Raw genomic sequence first — 14,193 nt, 5'->3', positions numbered from 1 at the left:
TACCTCGTGTGACGTGCGCTCACGTTTTATAGTCTTATCTCGCGGCTTGTGTTGCTGTGACTTTCTGATTCTTCTCCTATGTTTAGTTTCAGGGGTGGATAAAGGTGATCATCTGAATTCCCCTCAGACCTAATATCAGGCCCAGAAGCTTCAGGCAAATGGCTCTTTTCCAGACAGCTTCGAAGCCCTATGGAAACTAAGGGAGAATGACAGAGGGCTGATAGAGGTTGACAGCTTCCTGCTCCCTCCAGACCCACAGAAGAAAAAGGGGAAGCCTCTTTAAGAGGGAAGGGAGAGGGAAAAAAAGGCAGAAAGGGCAAGCAAGAAAGAGAAAGAAACTGAGGATGTCAGGCACCTATGAGGCTGGCCATCCTGCAGCCAAGACCAACATTTTCCCCCGCACAATACGCTTAAAGTGGTGTTGGGCGAACCTACTGGAACTTCACCAGCCCCTTACTGCCCAGCCCCCTTCAGATCCTGCGGAGTGATATTCCCTGAGCACCCTTTGCCAAGGGTGAGGAGAGGAAGAGGTATGCAGTTGTGGGCGGTCAACCCACAAGCTTTTTTCACTCTCAGTAAGTATGGGCCATGCATGCCCGATGAACAAAGAAAAAGCCCAGAGCAGGAGAATCCTGGGGCACACCGGACCTTGCAGTGAAGGAGCAAGCTGAGGGTATGGGGGGGCGGTGTATGAGTAGAATTTGCAAAATAGGGTCCCAAAGAAGAACATCTTTGATATGGGATTATGAATGAGGTGAACTTAGAAACATATACATCTAATTATTTTTTGGTAGCTTTATCTAGTTTGGATAATTTTTAAAAGGGTCATTGATGCTCTTATGTTAATATAAAGTTTTAACATATTTTTTAAATTTTTTTAAAGATTTCATTTATTTATTTGACAGAGAAAGACACAGCGAGAGAGGGAACACAAGCAGGGGAAGTGGGAGAGGGAGAAGCAGGCTTCCCGCGGAACAGGAAGCCCGACGTGGGGCCTGATCCCAGGACTCTGGGATCATGACTTGAGCCGAAGGCAGACGCTTAAGGATTGAGCCACCCAGGCGTCCCGAACGTATTTTTAATATCTTAATACAATGACTTACACTCTCTTTGGCAAGCTCAGAAACATTTATGTTTGCCCACCGTGGAAGGTGATTATATTTGCTTTTCAAATCTTAACATTTCTTTTTTTCCCCCACATTTCCTTCCTTCCTTCCTTCTTTCCTTCCTTCCTTCCTTCCTCCCTCCCTCCCTCCCTCTTTCCTTCCCTCCCTACCATTCTTCTTCCGTTCTTTCTCCCTCTGTCCCTCCCTTTCCCTCCCCCCCACCACATGCATGTGTGACTTTCATTCTGCCCACATGATTGCCTTGATAGGAAGGAAGCTGTGTGTTAAGAATGAATGGGTGTTTCTTCAGCATTTACTAGTTCAAAATCATCTATGCCTAATGAATGAACTAATCTGGATGACTCTCCCCAAAGCTCTAATTTTATACCCAAAGTAGTTCTTTTTTTTTGTATGAAAGGTAAAAGAGGCTAGAGTGAGGACCCCCTAGTGTGTTAAATTTTTATTATTTCCAGACAAGGCAAAATTACAACTCCTATTTCTATTGCCCTGGGGAGAATTTAAGACCTCTATACCTACATTTTTAAAAGGTTAGGAAGAACTGTACACAGCTGACATTTCAGTGTATGATCAAAGTGTTCCTCAATCTTAAATATATACTTTAAATATGTCAGATACACCATCACCTGCTCACCGTAGCATATAAACTTCCCCACATACCACCTGACATTACCTGACCAAGTGATTTAATTGCTCAGTATGTCCTACTTCCTGCTTGTCAAGCCATTCCATTTAGCATCATGTCTGCTCAGGAGGATCTATTTCGTACTGGTAACAGATTGTGTCTATGCTTTTCTTTCAAATGCTCCTATCATTTTTAAATATTTTAAGTGATTGTCAACGCCCTTTCTTTGGTGGCCAAAAAGGAGAGCAAGAACTCAAAATTTGCAACATTTGTGTCATCTCGTGCCTGCTCTGATTCTGTATTTGGAAATTCTGAGAATTCACTGGGATGTTCCAATACCTAGCATTGTGTTTTCATTCCAAAGTCACATTGTCAAAGTCAAAAAGAAGTTTCTGAAAGACATATAAGGAAAAAGATCTCAATGTCATGTTGCCTTAAAAAAACCCTAGCGAGCCCTGCCCCTTTTGGGTAAATGCACTAATCCCTTTGAATTTCAGGTATCAAAATAGTAAGATGGGCTAAGATTGCTTGAGACTCGGATGCACAGGGAGCCGACAACCCTACGGAGCATCCTTTTATGTATGGGCTTCTTTTCTTTGGTGAAATGATGTTTTTTCAAAGGAAAAAAAGTTTGTTGTGAGAAAATTCATGCTCAACTGTCTTGGGCATTGTTTCCATTTCAGGGTGGGGTTATTTTGCTTAAATTGCACATGAATCGTTCAACACTGGTGCTACTGTATTGTAAACCAAATGGTAGCTTTCTTACAGGTGACAGATGAGCAGCGCAGCTGAGGAGGCCCAATTAAGCAAAGCGTACTGTTTGGTGGAGAGAATCATCGAGGAACTGAGTGGAAAATCAGAAACCCTCGAGAGGTACGTCAAAGCAGCTCGGGGCCCGTGTGTCACTCGCAGGCGCTGCTGAGCTGGGAAGAGCCTCACTTCTCTTTGCCTTCTTCCTTCCCCGTCCTGTGGAAGCCCACTGTTCCGTTAGAAAGATGATCAGCTGAAGAAAAGGGAAATTCAGTTCAATGTGCATTTGCCACAGGGCTTCCATGTCAAAGTGTGGTCATGATCACTGTGGGGCAAAATGAAAGTGTACTAAGCAGTAGACATTATCTACAGAGCTTTGTATCTATGGTATTCACTCTATTTTACATGTGCTTGTGCAAACACGTGCTCATGAGATACACACACAACCATGTGAATATACTAAAGCATTTGTCTTGGTCTGGGGCTCAGGACATATACACACAACCATACAAGTATACTGAAGCATTTGTCTTAGTTTGGGCTGCTATAACAGAAAACCACAGGCTGGATGGCTTATAAACAAAAGAAACTTATTTCCCACAGTTCTGAAGACTGTTCTGAAGGTGTGAGTTCAGGGTGCCTGCATCGTCGGGTTCTGGGGAGAGCCCTCTTCCAGGTTGTGGGCAGCCAGGAGAGGGCTCTCTGGGGTCTCTATTATCAGGGCAGGAATCCCATTCATGAGGACTCCATCTTCATGACATACTCACTTCTCAAGGGTCCCACCTCCTAATACCCTCACAGTGAGGGTAAGGATTTCAACACATGAATTTGGGGAGAACACAGACATTCAGCCCATAAGAGCATGAAATGAGATTTTAAAAAAGAAGCGAGCATATTCATTTCTGCTTGGAAAGTGATCCTAGGCTTATCCTGATTCTTGTTGAATGTTTCTAGCAGGGAGCCCACTCCTAATTCTACCCCCACTTCTTGTTCTCTCCATTCTACCTTTTGGGGGATACTGAGTCAGTATAATAGCCCTTTGTTCAATGTGTTCTGTGTCTTGACGGGCAGCAAAGCAACCCTTGAGGTGGTCAGCCCTTGAGCTGAGACAGGAGGTAATTCCACTGTGCAATGGACCTGGCACTTTCTGCAGGATGTGGTGTATAAGAAAACCAGAGGATCGCATGTTGTTCATGGGTCCGGTGTCACTTCTTTGATATAAAGTGGGTCTCCTAGTGTTTGGATCTATTATGCAGGATCTGGTAACAAGAAATCAGGTGGTTTGTGAGCCCTTGCAGAGGCGCCACAGACAGGGATGAAAAATCCTAGCCAGAATATGCATCAATCCTAGTAAGACTGCGTCAGTGTTCCCTCCAGGTTGAAGGGCGCTGTTGCAATCACCTTGCTACCAAGGAGCTGATTGGTCTCCTCCGGAGATAATACCATATTGAGGACTCAAGAGGTTATGTCTGCGCTGACACGTCCAATATTCTTCAGCACCAGAAACTTTGGAGAGAGACAGCTCATCTTGATTGAGCTTTGTTTTTACTCCATCCCTGTTCCCATGACTACTTCATCCCCGGACCCTCACATAGGCCCTGGTGTGGCGAGGACAGAAACTGTCTGATCTCACTGCATGGGGAATTCTGTGTGCTCGATGTGCGTGTTCATCTGTGGCAGATGCTATGGTGGACATCGATAGGAGACATGGAGACCCGCACCCTCGGTGCCCAGTCCCATAGGTCCATCCAAAGGCCTCTTGCTCCAATGTCCTTGACTTTGCTCTTACAGTGTCACTCCTTTAATGCCTCTCACCTTCCAAGACATTTGCTTTTGGCCAGGAATTTGTATATGTACTTCCTTCAGAGCCTGTCTTCCTCACCTAAAGCTGACAACTGGGAGAATTCCTGAAAGCTGTGCCCATCAGGCTAGTTTCCCCACTGTAGTGATTTTCACGGCTTCCAGTGAGTGGACTTGAACTTTCTCAACTGTCCATTTTCAGTCTGTACCAATATTTCAAGTTGATCCATCCATGAACAAGGCTCAAATTATTTTTTTCTTTTTCTACTGGTTAACTCCAGCATAGGGAATCCCCTCTTCTCCCCCCTTCCCCTGCTAAGCCATAAAGGAAAGCTAAAGAAGTGATGTCAGTTCAAGAGAGGTGGGTGACATGGGATCCGGGACTCTGGTTTGTTTAATTTTTTGGTGCTTTGTGGACCTGCTTGGCTTGAATGCAGAATTGCCTATTATCTATGACATACCAGTGCACCTGCTCTGCCCTGTGACTTGGTGGATATGACATTTCCTACTCAGATAAGCATCTCCACTTGGATGATCACATGATGTCCGCCGTTCCCACCCCAGTCTATGAGAGCGGAGCACTGTGCTAAAGAGAAGCTTAATGAATGGTGAAGTGTGCTCATGCAGTAGGCACGGTGTTGTTGGGACTCAGATCTCTAAGGAAGGGCCAGTGCTGATATCGCTGAGGCTGGTTTTGAGAATGTGGAGAAAAAGTCTGTAAATCAGCCAACCGAGCTTCCAGGACAGAGGATCTTTGCCATAGTGATCCTGGCAAGACAGTGAGCAATCGGGAAGGAGTGTGCCTCTTCTTTCTCCAGCCTTCTGGCTGCCTTCCTGCCACTTACTGGGGACCACAGGCAAAGGAGAAATGGGTTTTTGCAGAGTCCCAACACCAGCATCGAAAGCAAAGTTCAGAAGGGAGGGTTCCGGATGCCAGACCGTGGCTTACTAACCTACACGTCTGACAAAATCGTAAATGACAGAGAAGGCCAAATAAATCCAACTCTGTCCAATTCTCATAAATCCAGATTCAAACCCCTTGGTGCTTTATCAACAGCATTTATAGAAACGCTTCCAAACTCTGGAATAGGTGAGTGTCCCAACTCATTCATTCATTCATTCACTCATTCCCTCTTTCATTAATTCATTCTTTCTTTCTAAAACAGTTATTGTACATCCGCTGTATGCTACACCCTTTGGCTGGTTGCATTGTCCTTAAGAATCTTTGACACACGTACTCCCTGCTGTTAAACCAGAAGAGCCAGAGTTAGAAGGAGAATAGGGCAGAGAAAATAATTACGTAGGCCAAGAAGAAAGTTTCAGGGAGAAGAGCATTCAACAATTTCAAATGCTAAAGAGAGCTCTAAATAGATGAATTAAATGAATAAAACCATCCTCTCTAAAATTAAATATTGGCTTCCGGTTAGAGAGAACAATTTACTACTACCAAGGTTATAAGACATTTTGGATGCATTATTAGTTGATAGTTTCTCAGAGAAGAAAGAAAATAGCTTTTTAACCACATACAGCCTGTGTAAGAAATAAGAATGCGAATTGAAGAAGGAATCAGAGGAATTCTAAAGGGGGAGTCTACAAAAAACAAGCTGTTCATCAGGGAAGAAGAAAACTGCCAGGTAGCATGTAAATACAGTTGAAAACGAATGCCTCTGGTTTGCTATTAATTTAGTCATTCTGGGACTCCTAAGCAGCATTACTTTGCCTCTATGGTGCTCTGTTTCCTGTGCTTTGTTTGACCTATTGTTAATTTCTTTTTTCTTTTTTTTTTTAAAGATTTTATTTATTTATTTGAGAGAGAGAGAGAATGAGAGACAGCACGAGAGGGAAGAGGGTCAGAGGGAGAAGCAGACCCCCTGCTGAGCAGGGAGCCCGATGCGGGACTCGATCCCGGAACTCCAGGATCATGACCTGAGCTGAAGGCAGTCGCTTAACCAACTGAGCCACCCAGGCGCCCTGACCTATTGTTAATTTCTGATGTATTTTTATAATTATCTTAATTAAAACATCTTTTATTCACCCCCAGGATCAAGGCAGAGGGTAATTTGTAAAAACAAACAGTTAAGCATGTGCACCATCGTGGGGACTGGGGTCAGGGAGGGAAGCAGGATCGTTTCTACTGATGTGGAAAGAGTAGCCCAGAGGAGCCTGGAGGAGGTGATGCGGCATGAAGCCAGGGCCCCCAGGAAAGCCTGTCGCTGAAGAAGGCCCTGGAGGATGGCTTTTATTGTGGATGGCACCCTGTTTCCCACAGTTGACTGGGAAATCTCTACTCCTGGGAGCCTCTAGGCAGTGACCCATCCTTGCTGCACTCCATCCTCCAGGACGTGAGAGGTGTCGTCCTGGACAACAAAGCCTTCACTTAGCAGAAGTAAAACAGGTGTCAAAATAAGCCATTCTCAGACTGACTCTTCATCCCTGAGGTTATTGGGCACTTTTCACTGCTTCTTGTGATGTAATGATTGAAGCTAGAGAGTTTCTTTTGCACTATTACAGACCATTCCGTGTCTGATTTGCAACATCAAAAGTAAGCAGAATAAGACCATGAAAGTTATGATGCTTTACCCTAAGGAGGGTTTAGTGTAAAGTTTTCTTATTTCCTCATGTTGATCTAAAACCCAGGCATTTTCTTCAATGAATTGCATTATTTTTTTAATGTTGCTAAAAGAAATGCCAAGTTCAACATCACACAGTAGTGAATTCTTTGCTTAGAGTGATAGCTTATGATAGGAACCATGTACCAAAGTATAAAATCTTTGATGTTGACATGCACTTTAATAGCCGTAGATAATTGTTTTAAGGCCATTAAGGAATGAATATGGGGGAAAGCCAATTTTCTTTGCAGTAGTTTTAGAGATAGGCAGTTTTAAAAGTGGATTTCATAAAAAAGGATGTTTGTAACTCTAGCTTCCATTGTAGCATCCAAGTGTAGAAAAACCTGGAGGACAAAATAGATAGAAGCCAAAACTTTCAAGAATCACTTGCCCTGCTCTCAATGCATACCACAATTGTACAACTTGAAGGCTAGAATTTTAGACGATACTCTAAGGAGTGTTGAGCCTATCCCCACATTGTGAGTGTTAGTCAATTTTGCTAAGAAAGCATTGCTTCCTGAAATCCAGACCCGGCTTCCCCTTCAACAGCACTCAACGACTCTCAGGTCAGAGATCTCAGTCATGTTGACTGAGGATCCAGGTCCATGTGCATGACACCCCAAATCACCCCCATAAGCCCCACACACTTTGGAGGAGCTACTTTCTTAGGATCGTTTCTGTCACCACATCCTGAACCTGTATCCGTTACCCGTGTTTCCTTCATGTCCCGGGGAGGTGACACTCAGCCTCATTGCTGTTTGCACACATGTGCCTTAGGAACACTCTCACACCATTTACCAGGGTTTCCACTTCCCCGGGGATTAGTGATGTTGCAGGGGATTCACGCCACTTACTTTCTCCTCTTTTCTCTCTTCTGTTCCCATCTTCACACCCTTTCTCTGTCCTTGTGCTTCTTTCTAAAAGATAAAAAAAAAAAAAGAAGAAGAAGAAATTCCCATTTTACACAGGATCCACTGAGTCCTCCGAAGATCAGGGGTCCACAGAACCTCCTTCTCAGCGGTTCCATCCAGTCCTTCCCTTGACTGAGGATCTTCTCACAGCAGAAGTCTCTACCTGTTATGGGGAAGCACAGCTTTCTCCATGTCTTTATATCTCAAAAGTGTCTACATATACGATTTCTTTCATTCTTATGGCACCATCTGAGCAGTGGGAGTTTTCGTATTTGAGAGGAGAAATACTGGCTCAGAGAGCTAAGAAAGAGAAGAGGAAAGCCAAGGATATTAAATCACTATCTTTTTTTGTTGTTGTTGTTACATCCGGGAACGTTTAAACAGCACGTTAATGTCCTCAGTGGAGAAGCATCTCATTTCATGCCAGAGACCGATATGGACACACACATTTCGGTTAAACCTGGTCTTTCCCTGACTGAAGAGAAAATGCTATCATCTCAGCAGATATAGATTTGACGACTTCACAATGAGAGGAGGGACAAAGCCCCTCTTCTCTGCAGTACGCCAGCAGGTACTGGGTGGGGAGGGGAGAAGCCTGGTGTTCTCAGCCACTCCTTCACTGGAGGCACATTTTGGACCAGGATTAGACAGGGCCGTTGTGTTATGATGCAAAGTAGTTTTTAGTGATGCTGTCATTTAATTTTAAAATCTGGACTCTGCTCCTGCTCTCTAGAGATATAACTGGATGGGGTCCTTCTCTTGCCCTCCATTAACATACAGAGACCCCATAGCCATTCACTATACACAGACGAAGACTGTTCTTATGTCTGTGTATTCTATATGTAAATGGCTAAGTGTTTTTGTACTTTGTCTTAACATGGAGCAGAACTTTCCATATAACTAAGATTTCCAGTACCTAAATTATCCATTGCTAAATTACCTAGAAAAATCTCCAAATGAGGCATTCACATCTTCACTCTATTATTGCAAAATAACAAACTGTCCATCAACAAATGATACTGTGTCTTTTGACTCCTCAGTTTGCTTGCTGGGAGAATCTCAGATCAGACCTTTTATTTATCTTACAAAGATAAGAAAACTTTCATAATATAGGTATATATATGTATATATAATATGTATGTATATATGTATATATGTATATATGTGTGTATATATATATATGTATATATATATATCTCCAAGAATAATTTGGTTGAAATAGTTTCTTTCAAAATATTGTAATGTGTGACTAATATAAAATATGACTATAGAAAATGCTAGGGAAATACACTAGGGCAAGAATCAGAATCACTGTTGATCCCTGGTTGAATAGATACATCTAATCTTTAACAAAACTACTGTACAATGGAAACTTTGTGAATTCAGGCCATTTTTCCAGGCTCTTGATTTGTAAATAGTTTTTAATTTTGGTAAAATCATTTTGTGTTTGCTTGATAAAAGAAACAAGTCATATAAAAAGACTCATTGCACTATAAAATTTAACAAATTTAATATAAGGAAGTTTATGGTCACTGTATCGCAGTCCAACAAAAATTTGTTGAAAGCTTATTTCATGATAAATACTGGAGAGTTGGGAATAAAAAGGCAAAGCTATTTTTTCTTAAAGATTCATTTATTTATTTTAGAGAGATAGAGTGTGTGAGCAGGGCAAGAGGCGGGGAGGGGGACAGAAGGAGAGGGAGATAGAGAATCTCAAGCAGACTCCCCATTGAGTGTAGAGCCTGATGTGGGGATGATCCCATGACCCTGAGACTGTGACCTGAGCCAACATCAAGAGTCAAACGCTTAACTGACTGAGCCACCCAGGTGCCCCTAAGCAAAGTTCTGAGAAACTAATGAGTAGATAGACTTTGTAATCATTTATATGATGCATTATAACAAAACAATGTTATAATAACAGCTAGCATTTCATGGACATTTATAATGTCCTGGACATTGTTTCTAAATCCTCACCTATTTTTTTTTTTTTTTTTTTTTTGTAGCTAATTTAAACCCCAGAAGGATCTTATGAGGTATATCCTATCATTATTCCCATTTTATAGATAAAGAAACTGAGGGACCAAAATTAGCCCAAATCACATAGGTAGCAAGTGGCAGAAATGGTATTTGAAAGCAAAGAGTTGTAAGTTACCTCATGCTGTGTAGACTCAACAGGCAGTGACTGATTCTAACCGGGAGCATGGAAGGTGGGGGAGAATTCACAAGTAAGGTGGATTAGACTGGTGCTTTGAAGAATGAGTACAATCTTCTCCAACATTAAAGGGAAAAGAACATTCTGGGATTACAGAGACGAGCATGAGCAAAAGCGCAGAGTATAGACGTGCTTGATACATTCAAGGGATAGTGTATAACTCAATAGTTGTGTGGTTGGAGACAGAAGAAAGGGGGAGAACTGGGGCCATTCCAAGAGTTTTTGTTTTTTTCCAGGCCTACAATGGCATGATTTTCAAAGTCTGTGGATCCTTTCAAGTCTAACACATTGACTTTTTTGCATTTTCATCATAAATACTCATATTTAGTCGCGTCAAGTCATAGGCAACATATATAACGTGGTCATTCCGTGATGTGAGATGAATGAGTGCACGTGTGTAAACAGATGCAGGTTGCTCATATACATGATCAATTTTGCTAAATAAAGTATTATTTCTCTCTAGATGCATATGAGTAAGTTGAAAATACTGGCTTAGATAATGAGCAAACAGGCTAATGTACAATGAAATACTTTTCATCCTGGGTAAGCCCAGTTTCTTCACTTCATTAGTTTTTAATTAAACCTCTGTCTGATTAAGTCCTCCATCTCTTTTCCACAAACTTTGCTTGTAAAATTTCCTTCTTTTGGTCCTTTAGCAGCCTCTAAGCAGGGTGAAAAGCAATATTGTTTAATTACTGTCTGGTTTCTTCCTTGTGCACATCATCTATTCTTTTAGTTAAAATATACTGTAAAAAAATGATCAGAAAAGCAATTCAATAGGGTAAGAATAGAATGTATAGAATATATAGAAGGTAGAGAAACTGTGATGGGCAAGGACCTAGTAGAGAGCATGGGCCTTCCCAGAGCATCCCGAGGTTCTTTAACGCACCCTGACAATGGATAAAAAGTTTTCCTGGGCTTCTGAACCTGATTCTGACCTTTCTTAAGTTCAGCCAAAGGGGCATATCAGTTTCCTCAACTAGCAACAGCAAAAGACGGGGAAGACCAGTCCCATGACCAGAAGTCCCGCCAGGCCCTTGCCCCAGCTTCTGCAAATGTTCAAGGTGGGCATTATCGAGACACGGCATCCGAAGCTTCATCACAAAACCTGTCTGTGGGGCACAGCCCCCTGCCCCATCCCTCCTTTAGAGGTTGATTCTAACTTTTCATTCACTCACTCTCTTCCTCCATTTCTTATTTAGGGAGCAAATTTATTCAGAACGACGATGAACTGACAATGATGAGCTGATGCCGCTGGAATGGAGGGAGAATTCAATATTCAAGAAATACAGGAACAGTGCTGGGAAGATGTGGGCTCCTGGAGACCCGGGGAAGCTGGGTTTGCCGGAGGAGGGAGGGGTCAGCGGGGACCCTGTCACTGAGTCTCGGAGTGTGACGACTGAAGGGTGCTCAGGAGGGCCACTGGGGCTTCCCCAGGAGATGTTGCAGTGAGATGGCAAAAGCAGAAGAGGAAGTCAGGGGGGAACGAGGCTCTGCAAGTCGGGGGTAAAGGTTACTTTGAGGCTTGCTTTCTGTGCAGGGTGAGGGGACGATAGTGAAGTGGCTGGGACAGAGGTGGGATTAAAGCAGACAGGTCTTTAAATGGGAGAGATTTGACTGTATTCCAAGGAAGCCGAGACCCCAGCGGTGTGGGGCACCGGACGGAGCACTGCATCGCATAGAGTACTTGCCTTTGCGTGGGGCTCAAGCCTTGTACAACACGTTTTATTTCAGTACCACGGTGTCTGGCTTCAGGTTAGCAATAGGGCAATTTTTAGACAGCTAATCAATACGGTTGCTCCACCCCCTCCTCTTCTGATTATGTAATTATCCACAGAGCTATTCCAAGAACCACGGGCTGAGCTCTTTTCTCCCCACATGTAGCTGGAGGAGCTCTATTCCCTACGGAGACTTCTCTTGCTCCCTAAATTTTAATTTATTAACTGTTTCACCTGAAAGCAATCACCCTTGCAGTCAATTCCCCAAATAAAACATCTGCCTTTTCAATTCAGACAGCTATAAGTGAAGAAATACACCAGGGGAGCAGAATTATGTTCTCTTTTAGAGAGTAGAGATGTTTACAAAGACATGCCTCTGACAGCAGCTGCCTGGTCTGCATCACGAATGAGCTGCATCCTTGAGAAGGGGTGTGTCTTGGGTTCACCCGCAGACGCAGAGGCAGCTCCTGGCCATCCTCCTCCCTCCTGTAGTAATTGACCTTGTACAGAGGCTACCTGAGACCCGCAAGCTCGCAGGTCATTAGTTCTCCCAGCGCTCTGTTTTCCTGTAACATCTATTTGCACGACATTTGTGGTTTTAATATGCTTTAAAATCATTGATCTCCTGAGGCCCTTAAGGTGCCACTTTGCAAGTCTGTTAAGAAGGAGGTGATGCCCATGCTCACTTTTCCTCAAACCTTGGTCTAAGTATGGAAGTCTGGGGGCAAATGTGGGTGAGTCTCTTATACCGTGTAGTATTTTTATCCCTCATAAGAAGTGTGCATGAGGCAGACCCTGGGGAAAATATGCTATTAATATATGGCTTTTCTCTCTGCTTTTTTTTTTTTTCCTGACTATCTGAGCTCTTTGGAGATTTGTTTTTTCCCCATCACTTACAAGCAGAGCTGGTGGAGATCCTGGAAAATCGAAACCACAGAGTTCAGAGGTCCTGTCTGTTTGCAAACCTCTTCCTCTTCAGGAGCTCAGCTGAGAGCCCTGCAGGGCCATCTGTAATTATTACCCCTGCTTTCCCAGGAGAAAGTGCAGACCCAGGTCCCAGGGAGTCCAGGAACATTTCTTTCTTTCTGTCACTTGTATACCCATACTCCTCTTGTCACACAAGTGAGCAGGGGACAAAGATAAGCCTCTGAATGTTGTCTTCCTTTTTGTGAAGAAAAAAAAAAAAGATGACTGTAATGACTAACCACCCAAGCAGCCCACACAATAGTGTTCAGGGCAAAGAAAGAATGGAAAATTTTGTGGAGCAGAGGTGTCTCGGGGAGGGTTGGGCAGAAGAGACTAGAAAAAAAAAATCTGCACTACGAAGGGTCTAAATGATGCTCACCTACCTCTTCACGTTAAGTAATGATGCTTTGTAAAATCATCACAGGACTTAGTGGGGTAGAATCCCACAGGTTCACTGGATGCTTCGCAAGGAATAAAGACAGTGGTGTTGGAGCAAAGCTCTACTTGACCCATTTCAGAGTGAAACCAAAAAAGCATGCTGCAATCTTATATACCAGGAACAACATGGGGTTTATTTATTTTTTATTTTTTTAAAGATTTTATTTATTTATTTGACAGAGAGATAGAGAGGGGGAAAGAGAGAGAGAGAGAGCACAAGCAGGGAGAGCAGCAAGCAGAGGGAGAGGGAGAAGCAGGCTCCCTGCTGAGCAGGGAGCCCGGTGAGGAGCTCGATCCCAGAACCCTGGGATCATGACCTGAGCCAAAGGCAGACGCTTAACCGACTGAGCCACCCAGCCATCCCGACATGGGTTTATATGGTATGTGAAACAAAGGAGCTAGTTCTAGATGTGATAAGAAAAAGGAAAAGGGTGGGGACAAAAGATTGCATGTTGGTTCATTCAGTAACTGCTTAATCACAGGTGCAGTTGAAAATCATCTTTGCCTTCCAAGGTAGACATGTTTACAGCTATAAATTATCCAAAGTTTCACAATTTCCTTATATGTTCTACATCAATAATTTTTTAAAGTTCCATAACATTTAAAGTGTATATAGAGATGGTTTTTAAAGAGTTATTTGTCAGACAGAGAAAGAGAAGTGCTGGGGCCAACTAATTTGAAACCAAGGCCCTTCCCTCCTTCCTGAATTCAGAAAACTCAACTGAGGAGTTCTGTAATTTGTGATAAATGACAGAACACCCTCAAATTTAATCTTACTTGTTATCTTTGCCTAAAATTGATTAGTCAGAGAATAGGCAATTTGTTTAGTGCCTTGGGTCATAGATATTCTACATGCTTCAGCTTTCTCATCAGCACAGAGAAGGCAATTTACAAAGCATTACCTGAATAAATCAAGTATTTTAGACCCAAGCGATTCCTTCATAGTTTCCGCTCTAGACTGAGTATTTTTGTCCCTTCCAAGTCCTTATGCTGAAACCTAATCCCCAGTGAGGTGGTACATGGAGGTGGGGTCTTTGGTT

Source organism: Phoca vitulina, unplaced genomic scaffold (genome assembly GCF_004348235.1).
Source record: "Phoca vitulina isolate PV1807 unplaced genomic scaffold, GSC_HSeal_1.0 scaffold27, whole genome shotgun sequence".
In the NCBI taxonomy this organism is placed as follows: Eukaryota; Metazoa; Chordata; class Mammalia; order Carnivora; family Phocidae; genus Phoca; species Phoca vitulina.
This window is presented reverse-complemented; position numbering follows the sequence as displayed.